This window comes from Lissotriton helveticus, chromosome 10 (genome assembly GCF_964261635.1).
Source record: "Lissotriton helveticus chromosome 10, aLisHel1.1, whole genome shotgun sequence".
Taxonomy (NCBI): domain Eukaryota; kingdom Metazoa; phylum Chordata; class Amphibia; order Caudata; family Salamandridae; genus Lissotriton; species Lissotriton helveticus.
The window spans coordinates 675,536,295-675,563,589 of NC_136071.1; positions in this window are offsets into that span (position 1 = coordinate 675,536,295).

Below are 27,295 nucleotides of genomic sequence, written 5' to 3' on the forward strand. Positions count from 1 at the left end.
TTGTTTAAGTCCTGCAAAATAGCCAAACGGTCTTTGACATCAAAGGTTTTTTCTATTACCACTGAAGTCTGACTATCAAGGTCAGAGATCAACATCCTAGTTCCGAATAATAATTCGTACGGACTGAATCCCTTCAGAGAATTTCTTGGCAAGTTATTTAGACTACATTGGACACTTATTAGATGTTTGACCCACCCAGCTCCCGAACCTAATATCCTTTCCATTATAGATTGCTTTCTGCCTTGGTTTTTTCTTTACACCATCCCGTACCCTCAGGAAGGAAGTGAGAAGATTCCCGCTGGGCTGTGCTCATTTGGCCATGTTTCCCCCCCAGGCTGGATTGCCTGAGTGAGAACAATGGTCGAACGTAGCATGCTCTTAGCGTATATGCCATTTAGACTCGCAAATCTTTGTATAACAGTCCGGACGTCAGCCGAGTGCTGAGGATCTACATTATAAGTGGAAACTAGCCTGTATATGTTAATCGCAAGCCATTCTTTTTGCTGGTAATATTATCTGCCTTGATACGACGAGGTATTAAACTGCTTCTCTCCCCACTGCGATCTCTGTTGCAGTTTGGGCAGTTTTTTACAAACATGGTGTAGTGCAGGCTCATGCCTGGCCACCAGTACCGTGATTGTAATTCTTCCAGAGAATCTTTTAATTTAAGGTGTCTGAGACCCTCGCCCATGTGTGCGTCTGCGATTAACAAGTTTCTCCTGTCCATGTTTGGAATCACTCTATCCCCCACTCCAGGGATTCGAGCAAAAGGGACGGAGTTTGCATCGATTATGTATGTATAATTGAGTGGATAGTTGATCGGTAACGCTGAGCAGTCGCCTTTTAATGACGTTTTCACCGCCAGCAATGTTTCACCGTCAATGTATTTTAATGTACGCTTTTTTCGAACTACGGGAGCCGGTTTAGTGGCTGCCGCTGCGGCTGTTTCATCCAATGAATTCCCTACAACGTGAACGCCATCACGTTGATGACTCAGTGAGTGAGTCACGTGAGTCTTTGGTAGTTCTTTTTTTAAAAGAGCTATTTGTTCCCAGAGCAGTTTCTGTTTTATTTGTGCATCTGTGTCATCTTTGTAACCGTTTTGAATCCATGTCTGCAAATCGCTGTTATATGATTTGACGCAGTAATATGAATCTGACACTATAAGTGTCGGGAATTCGCGATCCGCATTATCTAGCGCCATTTTCAATGCTATTATTTCAGTTTGTTGTTCTGAATTAGTTTCTACTGAGTGTGATTTTGTTAATAGAGGTTTTAATATACCTCCGCGCCACACTTCTTTTGTAATCTCACATGTGGGGTTGTATGCTTGTTCTCCCCAAACGGAGGGTTGAGCATGTCCGTCTGTATAGATTACACAGGCGTAATGTCGTAGAGGCAGAATGTCGATTGGCAGAGGATACGTCTTTTCATATTTTAGATTTTTTAATTCTTCTAGTTCTTAGAAAATTGTCAACCAGGCTATACTTGATAATTCATATCCTACGTACAAGACTGTCAGATGGGCAATTCTGGATTTTTTAAAGTTGAATTTGTAACCCTCTGCGGCGAACCCAAGTATTATGGTGTTCACCCTTTTCAAGTGAGTCTCCAAGTCATCATCTGTTAAGTAAATGTCATCGACATAAGATAATGCTTCATCATCATATAGTTGTAGTAATTCTGTTACTCTCGCTGAGAATACCCCCGGGCTGTTCTTGTACCCCTGGGCTAACCGACAGAATTGTTTTTGAGTGCCATTTACTGAGAATGCAGTTAAATATCTGCTCTCTGGTGCTATGTTTTGACAAAAGAATCCATTGGAGATGTCCAAGGTTGTTTTGTATTTTTTGCGCACTATGTTATTCATTAGTGCAGCACTGTGTGAGTTTTGCACTGCAAAGGTTTTGCAACATGTGATAAGGTGTCGGTAATCCAAAACTAGACGATATGAATTGTCTGGTTTGGAGACCGGAAACAAAGGATTGTTCATTTGTGAGGTGCAAGTTTCAATCACCCCCTGGTATTCTAGCTGATCTAGTATTTCATTTACCTGTTTTTTAGCTTCTTGCTTAATTGGGTACTGCCTTTGTGCAGTAGGTTGTGATTTTAACTGGATTTTGTGAGGAGGAGAATCCTCATCCCATCCTACATGATTTTTATATAAAGCAGGTGCTAAGGCCACTGCCCACTTTCTAGCAAGTGTGTATTTTTTATGAATCGGTATTTGATTCGAGAAGGCAGGCATAATTACTTCTTCGCCATGAGGGCACTCCCTGACAAACTCTGGTGGCCAGTCTTTTTCAGCTAGAAGGATGTCATAGCCTTTGGAGAGGTTATCCCAAAATAGTCCCCCTATTTTCCTAGTCTTATCTCCCTCTATACGTAATGTTATCTCGTATATCTTGTGGGGCTTGCTAACTCTGGTGTCTGCAGTTTCCACTTGAAGGTATTCATTCGTGTCCACTGTCTCCAGATGATTCATAAGGACTTTGCGAGCTATGCTCACCTCTGCTGTGCTGTCTAGCATTGTCTGAGCCCACTCTCCGTTTTTCAGTTGTGTCCTCAGTATTCTCGGCATTTTTAACTACCTTGATACTGGCTACCTTCTTTTTTGGAAATTGTAATTTCTTTTTTAGCTGAGCAGGTTCCTTGTCTTTGGACTTGGCGTGCTCTTCTGATCGTCCTCTTCTTTCCGATTTCTGCGAGGAAGTCTGAAAAGATTGAGAGGGACGTGTATCAATGTCTTGATATCAAACAGGTTTTTTAATATTATCCCTATTTCTAAGGTTATATCTATTCCCCGAGGGGTCACTCTGCGGTGACCTCTGTCTTTGGTTTGGAGATTTCTCTCTTCGCCTAGGAGACCTTCCTCGGGACTGGAATTTCTTTTTTTTAGGATTGGATTGTTTGTTTCCATCCCAGTTCTTTTTTGGTGAATTATTATTATTAAAAAATATTTTTTCTGGACTTGTAGTCAGTTGCGGTTTTACTGGTATTCCACCTAGACTATCTCTGCCTAGTTCTTCATAGGATTTTTCTATGATTCTTGCAATTTCAGCTGGTTGGTCTGCTATATCTGTCTCTTTTAACCTCTGGCGGATCGCCACGTTTGCTGCTTCACCTTTTATGTTGGCTAATAATATAGCCGAGACCTGCTTGAAGTCTTTTAGTAATTTCATACCAAGAGTTAAAGCAGGTTCTGGACCGTATTCATCTTGAATTTGTTTTAGCACATCTGGTATTACCGAAATGGATGGAACACCGTGCGTTTTTGTGTAGATGGAAGCAAAGACTGTACCCCAAGTGTCACAGTCCTCAATGTGTGGTGCGATTCCCATTGGGAGACATATAGTCAGAATCCTGTGTTTTTCTAATGGGGTGGTGTCAGGAAAAACCGCCTCTATTTGGGTGATTTTCTGTGCCAACCAGAATGGTATTTGTTTCCGTTTAGCTGGAACTTTACCTAGGCAGGATTGGATGTTCTGTGGTGTAATTTTATTTGTGTTCCCCTGGTGAGGGGTCAGCTGTGGAAGTTTAATCGCTGGCTGAATTGTTGAAGTCCGCATTACATACTGAACTAATTGTCTATGAATTTTTAGTAGTTGTTTTAGCTGTATTAACAGCTCTGCTGCAGGCATTCTTTCGATGTCTGGATGTGGTGTGTATCCGGCTAAGACCGGCCACGTTGCTCCTGGTCTTCCTAAAGGACCGAGTCTTGTAATGTGATTGTTATGTTTTAGGGCGCCATCAAATAAGAGCAAATGCTCTTGGAATTTGAGTGGTACTTCCACCTCCTCGAAAGGAGTGTATGTTTCAGGAGGTTCCTCTACTTTGTAATAGTAGAAGTACTTTGTTACAGCATTTGCTGCCGGAAAATGTATCCATGAATAGTATACCTCTGTCTGCCGATATTCGTGTGCCTCAATTACGAATATGACTGTGCCACCTCTAGGTGTCAGTCCATTTTCTATAAGTTTTAAGGTTATAGATCTCCTTTTAATGACCGGAATGAGTGTTATATTCGGGTCTGCTGCTTGCATGGTAGCATCAGCATCTGCGAGTTCAGTAGCTAATCTAACTGCCTCTCTTTCTTCATCACTGTCTCCCATTTTACAGACAGGATGGTATTATGTCTATTTGCAGATCAGGTTTCTTTATGGAACAAAGATTAGATGCACAATATTTTGGAACTGTTTATCCTTCAACGTTGACTTGACCAAGAACCATACATAGGAGTTCCCTCCTGCGAGGTTTTGGAGGATATAACCTTTCACCCACTCCAGACGTCTTTGGAGTATTTGGGAAAAGGGGTCTGAGTGAGAAAGCACGACTGAGTTACTCTAAATGTCTTACGTTAGTTTTATCGCCCTTTCCAAACGCGTTGGGCGCCATGTAGTGTAGCTCCTATTTTCCCAATAGGCTCTGCGCATTGGAATAGTACCTACAGCAGTAAAGGCCTAGACCAGACGTTAACTAGGTCTACTACTGTCGATACTAGACTTAATTTTTGGGTTTGCCAGCTAAGCTCAGAGTTCGCTAGAAACTTTCTCGAATGTTCAAGGAAGGAATTAACTCCCCTGATTAGACAAGAAGGGATTTAGTTTCTGACAACCATAGAACATGACAACTTTGCTCTCCCCTAATCAAGAGTCAATCTCGAGAGTCGTGTGAGCACAAGGCAATTATTTTACTCAGTCAGTACGTGCATTCTTAGTCTCATCAGAATGTAGAGAAAAGGAAGAGACGGGCGTGTTCAATAAAAAGGTGTTATTTATTGATCAGTCTCTTTTCTCATACATGAGAAATGGATCGATATTATTGCAATACTTATAGTTAAGTAAAGTGCATACATTAAAAGCAATAGTATAAAATAATACTGTAAAAACATTGATATGGTTTCTGAGCCATATGATGTTTAAAATGATTAAAATATATTTACATACACATATACATTTGACTAAACGTACTCAACTGGTGTTTCTAAATACGCCTACCCCGTGTACCTGACCTAAGTCTAATGCGTGGGCGGGAATAGAAAGTTACAGTTTAAGTTAAGTTTGTTTTTGCCAAGTGAATAACTAAAGAATTCTCTGTGAGGGGTTATTCAGTTCTGTACCTGGAATTTAGGATGGATGAGGAATAGTATCTCTTTCTCTGCTCTCGATATTCCAGGCTGCCTGCGAGGGCTGCCCAGAAACGCCGGTGCTGGGTCTCTCGGCTTGAGATAGCAGCGCGTCTCTCAGCGCGTCAGGAAGGCGGGGCTGCTGCCAGCGGGGTCTGCTTCTGCTCTCGGCTTCGGCAAGTATGGCTGCTCCGTCTTGTCACCACGCGTGTGTTTGCATAGGGCAAGGTCGGCAATATTTATACTTTAAAGGTGCCGAGATTGACGTAAGGATGGACATAGATACGTCAATAAAGATGTCATACGACTTGCTCGTTAGCACATTCTTTACTAAAGTTCTCTGTGAAATCAAAACAATGGCCGCACGGATTATCCAGGTTGTCATAGGTTTGATTTGTTATGAGAACGTCGTATGCCTTATCAGGGGCTGGAGGAATGTCGCTTGTCTAATTAGATCTCAAGCGTTATGACCTAATCAGATAACACGTTCCTGTGCCGTAGTGTGACTGCGTCAGATAACGGTATCTGCATCATGGGGGTTTTCTTGCCTCATGGGCTGACTGTTAGTTAACTTGATAGTTAGTTTAACCAGAATAGGGTCAGGAATAGGGGGACTGATTCAGAACCTATAGAAATACACGACAGGTGGTTGGGTTTTTTCTCCATGTTTTCTCAAGAGTACGGCATAGCTTCTTGGATTTCTTAAGGTCATCGTTGAACCAGGGGGCCTTTTTGCTGCTCTGTTTGGTGTGATGGTTTTTTAAGGGTGCTAATTCGTCAGCGCTGTGAGTGATCCATTGTTTGAATTTGGTGGCAGCTTGGTTTGGGTCCGATGAGAGGGCGGGTGGGTTTTGGTTGAGCGATGTGAGGAGTTGGTCGGTGGTGATTTTGTTCCAGTTTCTTCAAGGGATAGGTTGTGGTGGGTTACGGGTCGAGGTGGTTTTGTAGCTGAAGTGAACGCAACTGTGGTCCGTCCAATGGAGAGTTGTGGTGCGATCGAAGGAGATGTGTTTTCTGGAGGTGAAGATTGGGTCGAGCGTATGTCCGGCTATATGGGTGGGTTATTATCAGTGCAACTTATATTAAGGACTTCTTTTAATCATTGCAAAAAACAAAATCAAAGGAATAAGTTTGAGTGTTTTTCCAAGAGCACAAGATTTAGTAACACGAGGAGACAGTAATTTGCCGCCATGTCTTCTTGTTCTACTGTCAAGACTAACTTAAGGAATTGGTAAAATGATAGGAACTTGGGTCCAGTAATGACAAGCTACAGAATCAAATCGTGTTACATCTATTTATGTTAAATAAACAACGGGTCGAATTTAGAAAAAAAGTGATGTAGAATAAGACCCCAAAATGGCAATATGTGGCCCAAAACACCTCCGGCATGATTTTATTTCCCCAACTCTCTGAAACCCCGCCCCCTTTCCACCCAACATCAATTGTCTCTCAGTCATGCTCCAGACCATCCATTTTTTGCACCAGAGAATTTTGAAATACATAGAAAGCCAAGAAATAACCATCATCCGAGAGCAACTGAACACACTACTTATCTGAATGACGATGAGCAAAAGAAAGAGTTCAGAAAGTTAGGAAATTTTTTTCATTGTGTTTTATTTCAGATCTTTCAAACTCCTTCTGTAAATATGGAATAGCGGAGTTGCCAAAAATTGAGGTTTTGCTAAATGATGCAATTCTCAGCTATTGCTTCAAAAGTATCTTTGTCTCAATTTAATCTTTTTATATTCATTTAAATTTCCGAAACCTTCTCTGCCTGGCACAGCTTATACCCTTCATTATGCAATACTTCTTTGTCCTTCGAGACAAACAATTGTATATTAATCCCACTATTGTTAAGGAGAGCATGACCTTGATTTACCTATTTCATGGAACCTCTGTTGATTCACCTATCTCAAATCTCTTATTAAAACCTTTCAACATGACCTAAATCATACATTAAAGATAGTGTTAAGTACAGCGATTTGTTGTTAGCATGGCAATTGATTTGTTGTCAATTGATTCCCTAATTGCTTGTAGGGGCTTTTATTTTCTGGCTAATCTGCCTGTTAATTCAAAAGTCCTCAAAACATGTATTCCTTAGTGACCATCAGTGTCCCCCTAGAGTCTGAAAAGGATAGGAAGGACGAGATAACTTACCCTTGATTTTCTCTGTCAACTTATTACAAGAATTGGGGCATTAGATGTGGGTGAAAGGAAGGCACTCAGGGGGTATACCACAGCATGGGGTACAAGTGACTGGCGTATTTGCTTTGAAATGTCACAGAACTAAACAGTGATTTCAAATATCCTTTTGCCTAAGGCATAGAGTATTTCATTATTTTTTAATACATGCTCATACCAACTCATGAACCTCCCCTAGCTCGCCCAGTAGTATTAGTGGCCTGTTTAATGGAAAGGCTGTAATGGAAAGCCTTACTATTTGTAGAGGAAGTGCAGAATTTAGGGAACCTATCAATGGAATTTCCGCTTCCACACTTAGGAGCGCATATATACAAACCCCTATCGCCACCACAGTGTCACTTTTTTGGGTGTTGTGGTGGCGATAGGGGCTTTGCCTTATTTACAAGGCAGCGTTAATGCTGCCTTGTAAATAAGGCCCCCTTTCACGCTATACTTAGTGTGAAAGGGGGGGCAATGGGTGTTGCGGTCAGTGTTCCACCGCAAAACTCATTCATTTTGACACTGCCCCATATTTACAAGAGTAGCGTAAATAAGGGGCAGTGCCAAAATTAAGACAAGGGGAAACCTGGTCCTACTCTGGCGAAACCAGGAGAAATGTTTAATTTGTCCTCGTTTTTTCTCTTTCCATGTGTGCGGCACACATGGAAACAGCAAAACAGCATTGATTGTTTATGTGCAGGAAGGTGTCCTTTCCTGCACATAAACAATCATTTAAAAAAAATTTGTTTTGTAATTTTTATGTGTGCTGCTTAATGCAGCACAAATGGAAGTTACACAGTGCCATTTAAAGATTGTGTATGTGCAGGAAGGGACACCTTCCTGCACATAAACAATCTTCCCCTGCAAAGAAGGCACGCTTGCACTCTGGTGCAAGGTTGCCTGTGTTGGCGCTAGGCAGCTAAATTTAGTGCCAGCGCAGGAGGCATTGCAGGGCTGCACCATATTGTTGTAAATACGGTGCAGCCCGGGGTTTCAGAAATGTCGGAGCGCAGCGTTAAACCAAGAAGGCTAACGTCGCGCTCCGTGACTTCCATTGTAAATATGCCCCTATCTTAATTAAAGAGGAAACTCAAATAGCAGATTTTCTTCCAGGTTAAAGGCCTAAGAGGTTGATGGAAATGTTATTTGTTTTTTACATTGCATGTTTATTTTGGTGCAATTAACTTGAAAAATGTGCTGTTGTTTTTTTTTTTTTTTAATAAAGGAGAAGTTTAATGAAAATAGTGAGTTAAATACTGGTGTGCACTGTTTGTTTATCTGTATTAAAAAATGGATTCGCTTTTAACGATTTGGTCAGAAAGTGTGCTTTTAGTAGTTACTGCGGTGTCAAGAAGGCCATTACACCTCGAAATGTCGAGTTTCTTTAAGCTCCAGTTTGGAACGTCTAACTTACAATTGACCTTAATAGCAAATACACTGTTCAGGTTGTGTTTTACTTTCAGGTAGAGAAACGACACTGCTAAAGCTGAGCAATGTGGTTTAGGTTTTTATTAAATTAAATTCTTGGAGACTCAATAGGTGATGAGAAGGGAATATAATGGGACTAGCCGTCCCATCGGATGATCTGTAAATCAGAGAAATTGGCATGCTCTTGTATTTTGGGAAAAAACACTGGTTTGATAACATCCCTGTGAAAAACGGATTTTGAACCCCCTTCTGCAAGTGCAATAAACATATCCAGAAAAGGAATAGAATAGAGCGCATTGTTTTGTGGGTATTTGTCGAATATTTTCTAGAATGTGCTAAGGTTGAAAGCAGTTGTTTCTTTCTTGTTTCCAAGATATAATTAAGGAAAGATATAATTTCATTGCATATATACCAAGCCGATCCCTTCCATTATTAGCCATTATAACGCAGTACCTCACCCACCTTGCACTTCCAAACGCCTGCAACTGATGCAGCGACTGCTTGCTCTGTCGCAGATTTAGCTGCAGCTGTAGATTAGCTTTACCTGTACCTGCCAGGCTTAATTTGTTCATTTGGTTTCTGTCTGCTTGAATAGGAATGTATACATTAATGGGTAATCTATTTCCAATAGAATTCGGGGATTTGAGCAGGCAGTGCATTGACTGTATATTAAACAGAATGTAAGGCATTAATTTTCACCCTGCTGACTTTCCTCCAGATAGAGAGATTAAGCAGTATCAATCTTTCCCTATCCATGGTTACTGGTTTTAAGAGACAATCAAGCATGGCATGTAGAACATGTCCGTGCTCCCTTCGAAATGTCATACCAAGTCCCTTGATAACGTTTAACGGACAAATGAGGAAAATGTACAAGTGGCTACTTTTAGATACCACCAGCGCCCACACTTACAGTCTGTATTTCTGGATTCAAAATAAATTTAAAGGCATCATAAAACGTGTTTAAAAAAAAAAAAATTCAAAACTTGATTGTACTCTTTATTTGATTACCTTCCTACAAAATAAACAGTAAACGTATATCATTAAAACAGTAGGCCAGTTTTACTAGGATGAAAACAGTGGGCCACATTTACTAAAGATTTTATGCAATCCAATTCAAAAACATGTATTCGGCCAAATAAAAATTAACCCTGGGCGTAGTAGGCGTAGTGGGGCTACGCGAAGCTATGCGAAGTGGGCAAGAAACTACGTCCACCTACGCACTTCGCGTAGCCCCACTATGCGCCACCCGCCTCCCTCCCGCCCTCCCTAAATACTACCCGCCTCCCTCCCGCCCTCCCTAAATACTTAAATAACCTTTTAAAAAAGAATAAAAACCACTTACCTTGTCCGCTGCGTCTCCGGGGCTCGCTCTCGTAATCGCGCCGCCATCTTGGATACTAATGCGCATGCGCGGCTGCCCGCGCATGCGTATTTCTCGTAAGAAATGCGCATGCACGGGCGGCCGCGCATGCGCATTAGTGTCGAGACGGCGGCGCGATTACAAGAGCGAGCCCCGGAGACGCAGCCGACAAGGTAAGTGGTTTTTATTCTTTTTAAAAATGTTATTTAAGTATTTAGGGAGGGCGGTAGGGAGGCGGGTGGCAGGCAACTTCGCTACGCCCACGCAGTGGGCGTAGTGTTGCCTGCTATGCCTACTTTGTAAATGGCGAAGTAGGCAACACTACGCCCACTCCGTGGGCGTAGCGAAGTACTACCCCCAGGGCTAATAAAAATGAACCATAAAAGCCCCTAGTAACAAATACAGTCCACAATATTTCAATAACAAAAATGCAATTTTACATTATTTTAAAATTAATAAAAATATGATAACAGATTTGATGCATTGCAGCACAACAACCAAAGTTGCTGTGCTGGAGTGTATCCAAAGTAGAGCACAGGCCACCACAAAAACGACAAATATATGGAATTGTTTCTCTCTCTTCCAGCAAAGATCTGGCTGCCTTCTGCAATGCAGAAACCCTTGCACCAGAGTGCAAAGATGTGTGTGTGATGTCTAGTATAGGTTTTATGTTGGAATTGTGCCATTCCAGTACAGAGTACTATGATTTGACATAGTTAAACAGGATTCTGACTTTGAGTGTGTGCTGTACATTACTGTACACATGCAAACTTAGAAAAGGTATGAGAAAAGAAAACATTCCTCACATGTTACGTGTGCACACAGATGCATCACTGACTTACCGTCCCCTGCACCCCCACATACATAGGATGTAGAAACTCATCAGGATGCACTGCAGAAGCCAATTCAGAAATTCCCACACACCTATATAGGTGCAGCATACATCCATGCATGTTGACTGGCACAGCACCATTCAAAATTAGCACACTGCACTGTTACATTTACACTAAGGTGCAATTTGAAGCATCTCTTGTGCACTTTCCCTTCTTTCATCCTGTTTTCAACCTCTACTCCTTGACTGGTGCCCTTGATCTTGATAAGTCCAGGATTCCCACCACCTTATTCTCCCACTGTGTGACATACTTTTGGGAAGGTGCTTCACTCCCTATGGCCTGATTGCCTCGCCAGTGATGTGCAGCCTGGTCCCGCACCCTCCTCTTCAGGCCACTGAATTGTTATCTTTCTGTAGGGATGATGAGATAGCATTGACTTTATCACTACATTACTTATTTGATGAAACCTCAGTGTGCGGGTTTCTGGCAGTGTTTTGAGCACTGGACTGCCTAACAGGAATTCATGCTCCTTCATGTCTCCTTAGCTGTCAGGATGCACTAACTTTGTGCGAGGGATCTGGCGGAAGCAATGCTTTGTTCCCTCTCTCACCAGCCTAACCAGTGCCCACATACCCAGGATTATCAGGGCTAGTGGTAGAAGCAGGGCAGGGGAATGGGACAAGTAAGAAAAGAGAGGCATAGGACTCCACTTCTCTGACACATCTCTTCTGTGGGTTAAAGAAGTATGCAGGATGTAATGGAAAATTTAAAAACAAGCAGTGTCTTTAAGTAATTTAACATTTAGGGTTCAATGTTTAACTTTAATAGTAAATGTATGTACCTATCAAAATGTCAGTTTTTTTTTAAATGTCACCAGAATCCCTAGATGGCAACATAGGGCCATATTACACATGGTACTCATTCTATATTTTTTTAATTGCATATATGTTTTGGAACACTTATCTTGAACAATTATTTTCTTCAAAGTGCAGTTAACAATGGGGACTGGCTGGAAATAGAATGTTTAGGCTTTGTTTGCCATTGTTTAATTATTGTTAATAAAACTAAGGGGAATGGTGAGGGTCAGTGGATTTTGGTGACCCTGTCTCCGAATTATTACCACATAATTTCGGGTTTACTGTATTTGCCACATAATTTGCAAAAGTTGCACATTTCGCATAAAATTTTGTTTAGATTTCAAATGGAATATTAGACTGACTGAGAATGCGCTGCATAATTTGCATTTCACACATGATTTAGCTTGCTTTCCACTTCTTCCTATGGTAAGAAAATCTACTTTACATCTCACCCTTGTGAAAAATGAGTTGTGTTTCTACTCGATTGTGGCTGAACTGCATGATAACCAATAATGGTAACATCCTGCCATCTAGCCATTTCATATGTGCATAATAGAACTCTAATACCCTAGGCGTGGTATTCATATGCACATATGCAACATTGTTCAATGTAGGAATCCTTCCTGTTCCATCCCAGGCACCATAAGTACAATGTAATGACCTCAGTCTTTAGATGAATTCAGATAAATGTTCAGGACAGTAGTTCAAAGTTTGCTTTCACTAACAACACTGCTTTTCAGACTACTTCTCTGAACATTGACTTCCAATGTCTATCAGTACAAATCCTTAGGATGCAATATGTCTTGGCAATAGAAAACAGAGATTTATGTAACTAGGTCCTGGATGCAGCAACATTGTACTAAAAATGACAAAGGACACCAAGAGAAGTCATACCCAATGATCCAAGATGGCTGCATCTCTCCAGAAGATTGGAACATTTGTGGCCAACTGGGAATCGTAGTTCAATGTCCGGATGTAGCTTCAAAGCACATTCTCCACACCCAAACAGACTCAGTCCAAACATTGACAGCATTCACTGAGGCCCATTAGCCTTTGCTCCTCCGTAAGGAAGGTAGTGTCATGGGGTTTGGAGTACCACTGCCCATGCTCCAGCTATACTACACCGTAAGCCTTATATCCAACACCACCTCCTGACAAATGCAAGGACATTAATCTACAAGTCTGTGAACTTGTACTTTCTTTGTTTGCTGGCAGCTATTCAATGCCTTCCGCCTGGGTGCCCACTGGCGACTCTGTAAAGATACAGGACAATGGAATAGGTCATGCCTGGTGGATTCACTGAAGTGTGTTTCAAAAATAATATTGGTGTCCTCGTTGCCTGCTTCTGATTTGGTGGCAACAACAGACCTGCTGAGGTGGCTACATGTATGTCTATGGGTTCTGCTGTGCTCCAGATGCCTCCTCCTGGGTGGGACTTCAATCCACTGGGCAGATTTACAAGCCCCTTGCAACACTTTTATGCCGCTTCTGCGTCACTTTTGTGACACAGCGGCAGCATAAAAAATGCTGCCTATTTACACTATGGCTCATCTAGGGAGATGCGTCACGTTGTAAAGCCTGCATGCATTATACCTACGTCAGGTATAATGCATGCAGGGTGGACATTCCTGTTAGACCTGGCATCTTTGGCGTGGTGTCCCCCTATCTTTTTGCCTCTAACTCCTGTATTTTTGATGCTGTGCTGGATTTCGTTTTTGCTGGTTTAGATGCTTTGGACACTCTGCCACTGCTGATCAGTGCCAGAGTGTAAGTGCTCCCTATGTAAATTGTTATTCTGATTGGATATACATGTTTGGCCTATTTGTATCACCATGAAGTCCCTAGTAAAGTGCACTGGGTGTGCCAGGGCTGGTGATGACAAATGCTACTAGTGGGCCTGCAGCACTGATTGTGCCACCCACATGAGTAGCCCTAAAATGGTGTCTCAGGCCTGCCACTGCAGTGCCTGCGTGCAGTTTAGAAACTGCCATGTCCTCCTGGTCAGTGTCCCCACTGACCAGGCCTAACCCTTCCCTTTTCGTGCACATTAGTCACCCCTATGGAAGGCCCAAGGTATCCCCCTGGGCAGGGTGCAGTGTATGTGAAAGTTAGAGCATGTACTGGTGCAGGTAACATGTTCTGGTAGTGAATTACAGCCATTTTCGTTTTCACTATTGTAAGGCTATCTTGCTCCATAGATTAACATGGGGGATGCTGGCTACAGTGGTTACCAGCATTTCTTCTCATAGGAACAAGATAGGACATAAGTATCTAGTATCCCTGAACTCAGAATTTAATAACACATCTTTTAGGAAAGGTTGTTTTTAAATCCTGTGTTTGAGAACAGCACTTTTAGAAAGTTGCTGTTCTCTTGTCTGACACTTCTGTGTGCCTTGGCCTGTTTGTGTATTGACTGTCTGGTTTGAGAGTGACAGGGGCTGGGGATTCCCCAGGAGGCTGGCTGAGTCAGCCCTAGGCTGAATGACTGCATTTGCAACTGGAGTGGTGGGAGGAGTTAGCACCTGGGCCTGAATAAGGCTGTGCCTGCCTGCCACAATGCTGGCTCCACCTCCTGCTGGGCGGCTGACGACCCTGCCCCTCACTCTGAAAGGAAAGAAGAAGCCAGAAAAACAAAGTACTCAGGCAACCCACAGAACTGGTTCAGACCGGGCTCAGGGCCCACTTGCGCAAAGAGAACAAAGACTTTTAGGGGTATAAGTACAGGACCCCTGACAACAGAAAATTAGATCATCCTGGAATCAAGAAGGAACCTCTGCCAAGGAGAAATCTGAATCTGAAGAAGAAGACTGTCCTGCTGTTGCTCTGCTGGAGTGACCTGCTGTTGCTTTGCTGCCAAGGAGAGGGGAAGGACTTTGCTGTGGTGCTGTGTCCCCTGTCTTGAAGGAATCTTCAAGGGCCTGAGAAGAGCTGGCTCCCTGTTCTGAAGTCCCAGGAACAAAAGGACTTCACCCCCCAGCTTCCCTGAACTCTGCTGAGAGAGTTCTGTCCTTCCTAGAGTGCTTGATCCAGTTGTGGGGCCTCTGGAAGTTGTACCTGTGCTGGGAAGCTTGAAACTAAGCTTGAGAGACTTTTTGCAATTGAAAAGTGTCGCATCGCTCGCTTGCGGAGCGCATCCCCGACAGTGCAAGAAGATTCCCGCCGCTACGAAGGCCGAGATCGTCGCAGCGCCTGACGCCGCTGCCAGAGCCGTCGCATCCTTTGTTTGTGGGACGCACCAGAACGGTGCGGGAAAGTCTACCATCGCTGCGATGTCGTCGCAGAGCCTGACGTCGCTGGGTGAGATCGCCGCACCGCTTCACGTCGCTGCGAGTGTCGTCACAGAAACCATCGCTTCGAGGAGCTGTGAGAGAGAAGATCAACGCTGGTCTGCGCATCATCGCCCCGGAGATCGTCGCAACTCCAAAGATCGTCGCATCGTGCCTTTTGCGAGAACAAACTTCCTACGGAACCTCCGCATCGGAATCCATACAAGTGGCCTTCCTCCCCATACAGACCGGATTCGTCCCAACACGCCCGCTGCTGCAGCGGGGCTGTTGCAAACGCCTCCCCAGGGTCTCAGGAGCAACGCATCGCTTGTTTTCCATCCCACCAGCTTCTGCTTTTGGAACTTTGTCGCAACTACAAGGTACTGTGAGTAAACGTGACGCAACTGTGAACTTTTCACACATCCATGGATTATTTTATCGCAACCTAAAGAACTTTACCGCAAACCTTAAGAACTCTTTTTGAAACCATATTCTTGAACTGTGTATGTTGGATTTTTGTCGTTTTGGTCTTGTTTAGTTTAGATTAAATACCTTTATTTTTCTAAACTGTTGTGGAGTCAGTTTGTGGTGTTTTCACTGTGTTACTGTGAGTGTTGGTACAAATACTTTACACATTGCCTCTGGCTAGCCTAGACTGCTCATGCCAAGCTACCTAGAGGGTGAGCAGGGGTTATCTCAGAGGGTTATCTCCTTGCCCTGACTAGAAGCAAGGGTCCCTATTTGGACAGTGGTACCTACCTCTGCCAACTAGGAATGACACAGTGTAGTGGGAATAGGCCTCAAAATGCATTGCTGGAGTTGCATTGTGCTTACGACACAACTCCAGAAATATGTGACTTTTGCGCCATCAGATGTAAATGTAATGTAATGTAAATGTACAGGAATTTATATAGCGCAAATCACCAAGCGGTTTCTAAGCGCTTGCTTAGGGAACCCGTCCTGGTATTCCCCTATGAGAAACCCCGGCAGGGTGTCCACAAGGTGAAAGCCAGGCATCCCGCCGCGAGGTGCCGTAGTGGAGATTAAGCAAGCTATTGCCCAGAGTCGCAGAGTGTGACCCCGTGAGTTGAGTAGGCACCAGAGCGAGAATTGTCGAGTCCGTGGAATTTTTGAGCCCAAGACCCGCCGAGGCGGGGAATCGAACCCTGGTCCACGGTCAATCGCAGCTTCCGGGTCTGCCGCCTCTAACCACTGAGCCACGCTTCTCCAGATGTGTCAGAATTTCTGACGCATCTGTCAATCCTTCGGCCATGGTGTGCCGTAAATACGGCACATCCATGGTGGCACAAGGGTTTCTCAGAGTGGCGCGGGGAAAGTGACGCATCTTTACAGATGCATCACTTTCTTGTAAATCTGCCGCTAGGTTTTCAGTGTGGCACATATTGGATATATATATTCCAGGTGCTAAATTCAACCTATCATAAATATTGCATGTGATTTTAAAAATTGAAAAGCTTTCGATATGCGATATACATACATACTGCTTGCTATGAATATTGAGACTGTTGCACGAATAAATCTTGTGCTTGGCGTGCATGAAAAAACTTTGCACGTTGAAAGCAAAGGAAAGTCAGGAAACCTCACAAACTACATAAATGGTGGAAAGGAGAAACTTAACAAAACTTCGAGAACAAAAATAAATGTGTGCAAACTCCTACAAAAAGGTAAGCAGTTAATTACATTGCTGTTTTTCTGTAGCTAACATTTAGATTGTACCTTCCTTTCGGAAAAAAGGGAAATAAGTCCAACCAGTGTGCGTATGACAGTAAAAGAACACAGATTCAGTTTTAGTACAGAAATAGAACACAAGTTAATCGAGTCTTTGGGAAATTCCTATCATTGAGTTGAAAATGATTGGAAACCACAGGATGCGCACTTCGTAGAGAATGTGTAGAGATCTTAATCAAATCTTGAAGGGTACTCACGAATCTCTGCTAATTAAAGTGTTTAATAGCTTATACACTCAAAACATGGTAGACCTGAGAGTCCAGAAATCGTTTCTGTAATTTTTGAGGAATTTCATTAGCCTATAAAAATGTATAGTGGTAAATGCAGGTAGACACTGATAAAAGGAATTCTTAATTGTTTCGACATTGCTCTCTTGGAACAAAGATCGTCCCTATTTAATCACGAAGATTGGTGTGGAAAAATATTGACTGTTGACACTGACTATCACTATATCATCATGGTAAGAATGTATAGGTAAGGATAGATTTATTAGCCTTATCTTCATACCTATTTACCTCACAAACATGTATCATGGAAGTTTGTGGCTGAGGAGCTAAAAATATAGCCTTATAGCCTGCATAGTGGGCTGTACCATCCATTGTAGACTTTCTCCAGTGTTTTAGCTTATAATAAGAGAAACGTACCTTATTGGCTACTATAGCCCGGTACAGTGGACTCAAAGCCTGTTACAACATTCCATCGCATAGAGGCAGAATGTCTTAATTAAAAACAAAGTCTTCCCGGGAGATAAAGTGTGTTTAAACCCCCTGCCGCTCCAAAGACTTTGCTTCATAGCTTTTGCTTTGAATGTTGAATGCACACAGAACCACAGTGGTTAATTGTTGAACATACGAAGCAATAGGGGAAACGGCTTTTACATCGAAGCCGGTTCCACGAAATCTTTAACCACGCATGCAGTACAACGCATGCGTGGTTACCACTAATGCCTTTACCACGCATACCTTTACTACGAAGTTTGTAGTAAAGGCATATGTGGTAAAGGTAAAAATAAAAAAGGGGGGTTTGGGGGGGTCTCCCCCCCAAATAAAACAACTCACCAGAAGTCACGTCGGCATCATCGTCGTTTAAGAGAAATCGGAAAAAAATGCCGTTTTCTCTTAACGACGTATGACGTCACCACGCAAATAGTCGAGGAAAGGTCTATGCGTGGTAAACGAATTCCGTTGTAACGCATGCGTGGTAAAGGCATGCGTTGCAACGGAATTCGTTGTATCGTCATATATTCAAGCAATAGTTGTGAAAGTAGGATGAAGTCCTTGGTTCTCTCTGGGCTCGACTGAACTGTGTTTTCTTGTTCAGCTGAGCCAGGGAAACTCATGAGCTTAGCATAACTCCCACACACCTTTCCGAGAAGTCAGTGACACTAAGAGCTACCGAAATGGGCAGAGAGATCCTGTGTGCCTTGCTCCATAGCCCACCCAACCAACATATCCTGGCGAGCCACAGGATTTGCATTAGGACTTTGTAATGTTGAAAGCAGCATTACGCCCAGTTCCCTCCTGTCCTCGTCCCCTTTATTAACAAAGTGAGATAACCTATCTCACCAACAGAAAAACAAGAACAAATGAATGCTGGCCCTACCCCACCCCCTCCTTATGGGAGTACATAAGTGTACCCGTCCCAGCATTCCTCCAGTTCCTTTATTATGTCTCCTGACAGAAGGGGATGATGCAGGAGCATGGACGCTCCTGTGGTTTGCTTATGTTCCTCGCTGCTGGGCAGTGTGGATGTGCTGGTGTGGCTTCCTCTCCCTCCCTGCTGGGCTTGGGGGGGGCATTGGAATTTCCTCAGGCGGTGTTTATTCGCATGGGTCCTTGTCAGTGCCTCCCGTGTTGCTGGTCTCATCTGGAGGCACAGCGTTTCCTTCCCGGGGAGATGGTGGTGTCTACTGGTCCTCTTCTGGGTCGTGTTGCCCGACTTCTGGGTGCCGGGTGGGACCGGAAGTTGGCACTGCTGTTCCGGTCTCCTACGCGGAGGGCATTTAGGAGCCGGCTTTCGGTAATTCCACGTAGCGGATTGACTTTTTGGATGTTTACTGTTCTCAATTTAATTCTTGTAGCCTGCGACCTTTCTCCTTATTGCTTCTTCATTGCATGGATCAGTGGCCTTCAATGCATGGATCAGTGGTGGTGAGGCAGGGTGGGCCCTGGTTCATACCTGGATGTGTGTCCGCCCGGGACTGCCAAGGGCTGCAGTTCATTGTAAATAAGGAGTCAAGCTGAGTGCTCGATCCTCTTGGGGGTCACTGTTCGTTGAGACTTCAGCAGGTTCTGGTCTGTGTCTTTGCCTGCCTGATATAAGTGCTTGTCTGGTACTTTGTCACCTGTGGTCACTGGCTTTTAACTATCATGGCCAAGCATACTCCTAAGAGCTGCCATAGGGAGCGCTCCCCCTCCTCTTCCTCCTCTTCCTCGTCATCTCCTTCTCCGGCCAGCTCTAAACGCCGCAGGGAGGGGGATGATTCCAGGATCAAACGTTTAATCAAAGAGACTCTGCGTGAGATGGTGGGGTGGGGTCTCGTTCCAAAGTCTATCTGACAGTTAATTCCTCAAATTCTTCTGGTTCAGAGGACAAATAGATGGGGGGGTGGAGCATAAGGGTAGTATATTGACAGGAATATGTTGCCTGAATTGATTAAACATGTTAAGTCTAACATTGTTTTTCCGGATGCCAAGGCTCCTAGCACCTCGGGGGGTCCTTGTTGCAGCAATTCTAAAGTTCAGCCACTGCCGATGTTCCTGTCCATCCTTACATCATGAAGGTCTTGCAAAGGGAATGGAAGGCTCCCGACCTATCATGTTTCCGCAGTTTATGGCATAACTTTACCCTTTTCAGAATATGTCAAGAGAACTTCCTGACTCTATTCCTATTGATTAATTGGGGGCCAGTCTTGTGGGTCAGACTTCCTTGGCAGAAGATGGGGTGCTTAAGGATCCAGTTGAGAAAAAGGTGGATGCTTCACTCAAAAAGGTGTACTCTGGTTCTCATCTGGCCCTGAAGGCGGGCATTCATGGTACTTATGGGGCTCATTCTCTGATTTCAGATATCAAGGCTCCGTATCAGTCGATGGATGATGCTTCCAACTGTTCTGGGCTTTTGGAGCATATCGAAAGACAGGTGGAGTTCCTCTTGGATGTCTCCTTCAATGTGGTGCGGGCCTCAGCCCTGTCCGCTGGTTCGGGGGTGGCTGCTCACCGCAATTTGGTGCTGAAAGACTTGAAAACAGACTCCCTGAAGAAGGCTTCTGCTCTTTGCCTGCCTTTTCAGGGAACTATGATGTTTGGAAAAGAGTTGGAGGGGAAATTGCATAAATTGTTTAGGGAGAAAAAGCATTCATCATCCTTTAAGCAGTGCTCTGCTGCTGGCGTTTCTCCTAAGCCTAAATCTTTTTTACCATCCTCCCTCTCGTTGGCAGTTTTCCAGGGGCCACGGAAAGTTCTTCTGGCAGGGGTCGGGAGAGGACGGCTAAGTCTCCCCCTTCCGAACCTTGTTCCTGAATATATGTCTGCAAATCCCAGATTGGTAGTCGGATGTCAACTGCGGTTCTTCCTTCCGGCTTGGGTGTAGTCATGTTCAGACGTATGGGTGCTGGGCATTGTTCGTCGGGGTCATGTCATCGAATCTGGGAGCCTCCTTCCGAGTCAGGGATTTGTCCGACTCCTTGGCCATCCTGTCTGGCCAAGAGGTCCGATGTTTCTCTGGGGGTCAGGTGTCTGCTGCACAAAGGGGCAATTCAGCTTGTTCCTCCTTTGGAGGTGGGGAGGGGGTTTTACTCTCTGATTTTCCTGGTTCCCAAAGTGACAGGGGGCTAAGGCTGGTCCTGAATTTGAAGGCTCTGAACAAATGGGTGGTTCATCTGTCTTTTCGAATGGAGACTCTTCAGCAGGTGATTCCATTGGTTCTTCCAGGTCATTTCATGTGTACCCTCGCTCTCCAGGACGCTTATAATCACATCCAGATTCACCCCAGCTCTCAGTGCTTCCTGAGGTTTTGCATTCACGGCTGTCATTTTCAGTTTTGGGTCCTGCCTTTGAGGCTGAGGTCGGCTCACCGGGTATTCACCAAGGTGGTGGCTCCATTAGAGGCTTCCTTACATCTTCAGGGTGTCCAGATTCACCATTACCCGGACGATTGGTTGATTTATGCCCCCTCTCTCGTCCAGTTGTTAGTGGATCAGGAAGTGCTATGCTCTGCATTGAGAGCTCATTGGTTTCTTCTGAATCTTCCCAAGTGTCAGCTGGAGCCCTCTCAGGGCCTGACTTTTATTGGTGCTAGTTTTCAGACCAATCTTAACAGGGTGTTCCTGCCGATCCCTCCGGTGGTGACCTTGGTGTCCCTTGCTCGGAGGTTCTGGGAGAGGGATTCCTTTCCTGATCGCCTTTGGTTGTGACTTCTGGGTCTCATGGCAGCCACGGTGTTTACGTTGGCTTGGGCTCGTTTTCACCTCTGTGGTTGTACCTGTTGGCTCATTGGAATCTGTTGTCTCGCGACCTAGCACTTCGGGTTCTGGTGTCCCCTTCCATCCTCCCTGCCCTGCTCTGGTGTTGGACCATCTTTCTCGGGGGCTGCCACTTCAACCCTCTCCTCCAGTGGTCCTGACTATGGATGCCAGTTCTTTCGGGTGGGGAGCGACTTTGGATTCTGTGTCTCTTCAGGATCATTGGTCCCTTCTGGAGGGTCGGCATTCTTTCAATTGGTGGGAGTTGACAGCAGTGTTCCGGGCTATGATGGGGTTTTGCATCCAGTTGTCGGATTGCAATGTGGTGGTGCGTTCCAACAACATGGTGTCGGTGGCCTACCTAAATCATCAGGGGGATTCCTGGTCCAAGTCGCTGAATGCGGTGGTCGTTCCCTTGTTTTGTTGGGCGGAGGGGCATCTGTTGTCTCTGTCTGCTGTTCATATTCGGGGTGTGGACAACGGGGTGGTGGATGCTCTCAGCCATTTCTTCCCCGCTTCTCAGGAGTTGTCTCTGACTCCAGTGGCTTTTCAGCTTGTGTGCAGGTGGTTTGGTCTTCCCTATCTCAACTTCTTTGCTCCCCGGCACAATGCCCATCTGCCTCGGTTCTGCTCTCAGGTTCATCAGGAGGGCTCCTGGGGGTTGGATGCTGTGACTATTTCTTGCAAAAACAACATTTGATGGACAGAAAGCAGGACAATGTCATACATTCACTCCAGTACAGAGATCTGGGCCTAAATCCATCTTTTTTTGCACTCCAAACCACCCCCGTTCAGACATGGCCATATGCAAATCAGCCTTGACCCTGTGCCTCATGGGAACAGTCCAGCCCGAACTGCCAAGCCACGTCTTCCCTGGACCGGAATCAAGCATCCTAGGACCGGGTCTGGCTATAAGCTGTCATCAGCCAGGATAGCTTGACTCCAGTGGTGTGAAGAGCACGAGACTCACATCTGAGCATACCCGTCCCACACGGGTTGACAAATGCAAAAACAACAGTTGATGGACAGAATGCAGATTGCAGAACAATGTCATACATTCACCCCAGTACAGAGATCTAGGCCTCCCTCCATCTTTTTTTGCACTCCACACCACCCCCGTTCAGACATGGCCATATGCAAATCAGCCTTGACCCTGTGCCTCATGGGAACAGTCCAGGCCGAACTGCCAAGCCATGTCTTCCCTGGACTGGAATCAAGCATCCTAGGACCGGTTTCTGGCTATCAGCTGTCATCAGCCAGGATAGCTTGACTCCAGTGGTATGAAGAGCACGGGACTCACGTTTGAGCATACCTGTCCCACTCGGGTTGACAAATGCAAAAACAACAGTTGATGGACAGAATGCAGAACAATGTCATACATTCACCCCAGTACAGAGATCTGGACCTCAATCCATCTTTTTTTGCACTCCACACCATCCCAGTTCAGACATGGCTATATGCAAATCAGGCTTGACCCTGTGCCTCATGGGGACAGTCCAGCCCAAACTGCCAAGCCATGTCTTCACTGGACCAGAATCAAGCATCCTAGGACCGGTTATGGCTATCAGCCATCATCAGCCAGGATAGCTTGACTCCAGTGGTGTGAAGAGCACGGGATTCAAGTCTGAGCATACCCATCCCACTCGGGGTAACAAATGCAAAAACAACAGTTGATGAACAGAATGCAGAACAATGTCATACATTCACCCCAGTACAGAGATCTGGGCCTAAATCCATCTTTTTGTTGCACTCCACACCGCCCCAGTTCAGACATGGCCATATGCAAATCAGCCTTGACCCTGTGCCTCATGGGAACAGTCCAGCCCGAACTGCCAAGCCATGTCTTCCCTGGACCGGAATCAAGCATCATAGGACCGGTTTCTGGCTATCAGCCGTCATCAGCATGGATAGCTTGACTCGAGTGGTGTGAAGAGCACGGGACTCATGTCTGAGCATACCCGTCCCACGCGGTTTCCCCAGTTTGCGGCTTGCCTATGCCGGGAGTCCCGGCAGGTGATTGTAGTGGTTCAGTGTTGGCCTCATTGGTCGTGGTTCCCCTCTTAGCGGCTATTGGCTGTGCAAGGTCTCTGGTTTCTCCCTTGCCATCCTGCAGTCTGCTCCTCTGTTATCATTCCCTCATCTGCGACTATTAGTTTGGATGTTGAGAGGCAGGGGTGGCGTCATCAGGGGTTTACGGAGCATTTAGCGGTGGCTCTTAAACAGTCTCATAGGCCTTCTACCTTGAAATTCTATGGATGTCATTGTGGAAATTTTCAGCACTGGGGTCTGGTTCTGGACCTGTCCCCTTTGGCTTGTTCTTTGCAGGAGGTTCTGCAGTTTCTTCGGGAGGGCTTTGAAAAAGGTTTGGTGGTTTCCACTTTGAGGGCTCAGTGGGTGGCTATTCAAGCCTTCTGTTCTCCTTGCGGGAATTTGTCAGATGTGGAGGATTTGGTGTCTCGTCTGTTGCGAAGTTTTTCCTTATCTCGTCCTGTGGTGCAGCCTTCCTTTCCGTTGTGGGATTTCACTTTGGTTCTGAGAGCCTTGGTGGCTCCTCCTTTTGAGCCTTTGTCTGAAGTGGACATCATGTTTGTTACTTTTACGGTGGTCTTTCTTGTGGCCATTGCTTCGGTTCTGTGCCTGGAGGAATTGGGGGCTCTGATAGCTCGGGAATCGTTTTTGTCCTTTTTGGAGGATGGGGTGGTCCCTCGGCTGTATTCCTCTTTTGTTCCCAAAGTGTCTTCTCACTTCCATCACTCACAGGAGTTCCTGTGATCTGCTTTGAGTGTGAATGTTGACTCTCCTGATGACCTTTCTTGGTCTCTATTGGATGTTTGCAAGTCTTTGCATATCTATTTAGATTGCATGAGTTCCTTTCTGAGGTCTGACTCCCTTTTTGTTTCCTTTGGGGTGGCCTCTCATGGTGGGAATGCTTCTTCGGCTTCCATTAGTCATTGGCTTAAACGGGACATTGGGTTGGCTTTCTCTCTCTCTGGGTCTCCTGCTCCTGCAGGGGTGCAGGGATGGTCAACTTGGGGGCTGGTGGCTTCCTGGGCTCAGGTTCAGGGGGCTTCCCCTGTCCGAGATCTGTAGGGCGGCCACCTGGGCGTCTTCTAATACCTTTGTGAGGCATTATCGGCTCCAAGATTTGCTGGGGGATGATGCTGATTTTGATTTGGAGGTACTACATGCCGTGTGCTCCTACATTTCCTGTTCTGATGTTCAATAAATCACTGGGTTTGCTATATTTTGTGTCTTGGTGGTTTGTGTGAATGAATTTTGGTGTTTGCGTGGGAATTCTCACTTTGCTAATGCCAATGTCTTGCTGACCTTCATCTGGGCTTGGTATTCTCAGGAGGAATGCTGGGACAGGTATGCTTATGTTCTCCCAGAGGGAGGGGGTGGGGTAGGACTAGCATTCCTTCATTCTTGTTTGTCTGTCGGAGAGATAGGTTATCTCACTTTGTTAATGAAGGGGACAAGGACAACGGGACCAGGAGTAATGACGATTACCGGTAAGTAATAGGGCATGCCTACACCAGTGTTTATAAAGGCATTCATGACATGTTCTAATAGTAAATCTATACTTAACTAAATATACATACCTTGACAATATAGTGCTAGTCCAATTTTGGAATCAATATTTTTGTACGTAGATAGGAAAAAGATGATATTCTGGTAGTACACCTCTGAGATATACTTTTAATCATTACGTATGCACTGCATACAGCGCAAACAGTTTGAGTGCAAGGGCAGAAATGGAACGTTATGAAGGACTTGGGAGAACCAGGTGCACATGGGCCATGTGACATGGTGAGCAGCTCAGGGATTTTGCAAGATGGCAAGAGAACATGGCACTGCAATCCTTCTTTTGTTTGTGGGTTTGTGCAGAGTATGGACTAAGCTTCTCTCCTTCTTCTGTGAGTATTCCCTTGCACCTTTTATATCTTGAAGATGATGATGTTTAAAACGGTAATGGCTCATAGCAATGGAATTCAACACCACAAAATACCACACCCATCAATGCCACTACCTCCAGCAATACCACCACCATTACCAACAGTAAAACACCACCAACACCACCAATGTCACAACGAATACCCCCAATAGTGCTGCCATCACCACTACACTCATCAATACCAAAAAACATGAAAACTACACAATCAGTACCACTGCCACCAAAAACACCAACATCACAAGTATAACCACCACCAATACGACCTCTACCAATACCTCACCACTAATACTACCGCCCCAAAACTAATTACACCACCACCAATATTAGAAGACCACAAGTACCACAACAAAAGTACCATCACAACTACCAATGTTACCACAAATACCACCAATAGTAGCACTACCACTAAAAATACCACTGCTACCAATTACACCAACAGTATCACAACTAATGCTACCAATACCCCCACTTCCCCGAATAACACGACTAATACCACCACTAATATTACTCCATAAGCAACACTTCCAACACATATAAATAAAACCAGTAGGTCTGGTTTTTAAGTACTATTGCATGGACACCTTATTTCACCATGCCCGTGTTTGCACGCTTTGTCATATTAAACTCAGACCTATTGATTTTGCCAATGCATCTTTTTAACGTTGCTAATTCAATGTACCAAAGAATCTACTAACCCCAAACAAATTCCAAACTTCTAGTTTGATCAGCGCGGCCAGAACAGCGGACTGGATGGGCGTATGCTGTCATTGAAAGTGCACATAGAAATGCCTACAAATGACTCAACTGAGACATATTTACATTGATTGCGTTGACTGCAGCTTATTTAAAAGCCTTTTATTTTTACGGACCAGCTCCCATGGGGTCCTGGAGTGCTGCACATTCAAGATGCACAGATATAAAAAAACAATTATTGGTGGCAGTTCTAATGGTTGATGCATGGTTTGGAAAATGCAAATGTGGCAGGATTTACAAAGAGCAGTTTCCTTTTATTGATTTGTATATTAGTGCGCTTTACCTCGCTCCTAAAGGTTAGTGGAAGCCATTTATTTTTCTGGAACAGCGTTCCATGCAGCTGTGCCCCATTTTGAAAAGGCCTGGACATTTCGGTTGATTTTACTCATGAGACAGGCTAACGACACCTCGACAAGAACAAAAATAAACTATTTGGTCTTCATTTATACCAACGATGTGAAAGTTCAAATGTGCAGTATCGAAATTACCACAAATTTTGACTGTATCCATATATTCATACAAAGGTTTAATACTGCATGCATGATTCATTTCAGTAGGCGGGAAAACCTAATTTCGAGTCTTTGAACTGGTCGAAAAAGGTGATGGAAAACACACGAAAAAAATGCATATGCAAAAATTGGGGGCATGTCACCAAGAACCGGCGATAATTATCTCTAAGCGCACTTAGCGCTAGGATAATTATCGCCGGCCATCGCTGGTTTCTATCGCTGAGATAGCGCACAATCAGCGACGCTTATCTCAAAAGCGATAGAAATATCAGCGATAGCTACATATTGTGCGGTTATTGCTGGATGTCCAGCGATAATCGCACGATGACTGGCGAAACGTTGGTGATGGGGCAGGGCAGACTTAACCATGATATCCACCTTCCATTGGATATCATGGTTAAGTCAAACTACAAGCAGGCGTAAGGAAAGTAGCGATAACCACGGTTAGCGCTACTTTTCTTATCGCTATGCTTGTTAGCGTGCCCATTGACAATTGGCGAAATGTTGGTTAGATGCAAAGGGAGGCGTAGGAAAAAAGGGTGCTAACATGGGATTATGCATGTAAGCACCCTCTTGATGATAGGGCGAAAACATTAGCTCCGCTTTTCGGGCTTTTAAAGCCAGAAAAGCAGAGATAAGGCCCTTGATGATATGCCCCGTAGTTTTAGCCAATTTCAATAATTAATACTACACCCACGAAAAGTGCTATCATGCACATACTGCCAACACCTTACACAAATACAACTGCTGCTTTACATGACACCAGATGTAACAGTAACATGTGCATGATTTGACCCAGGTATTGGACCATCCCGAATCG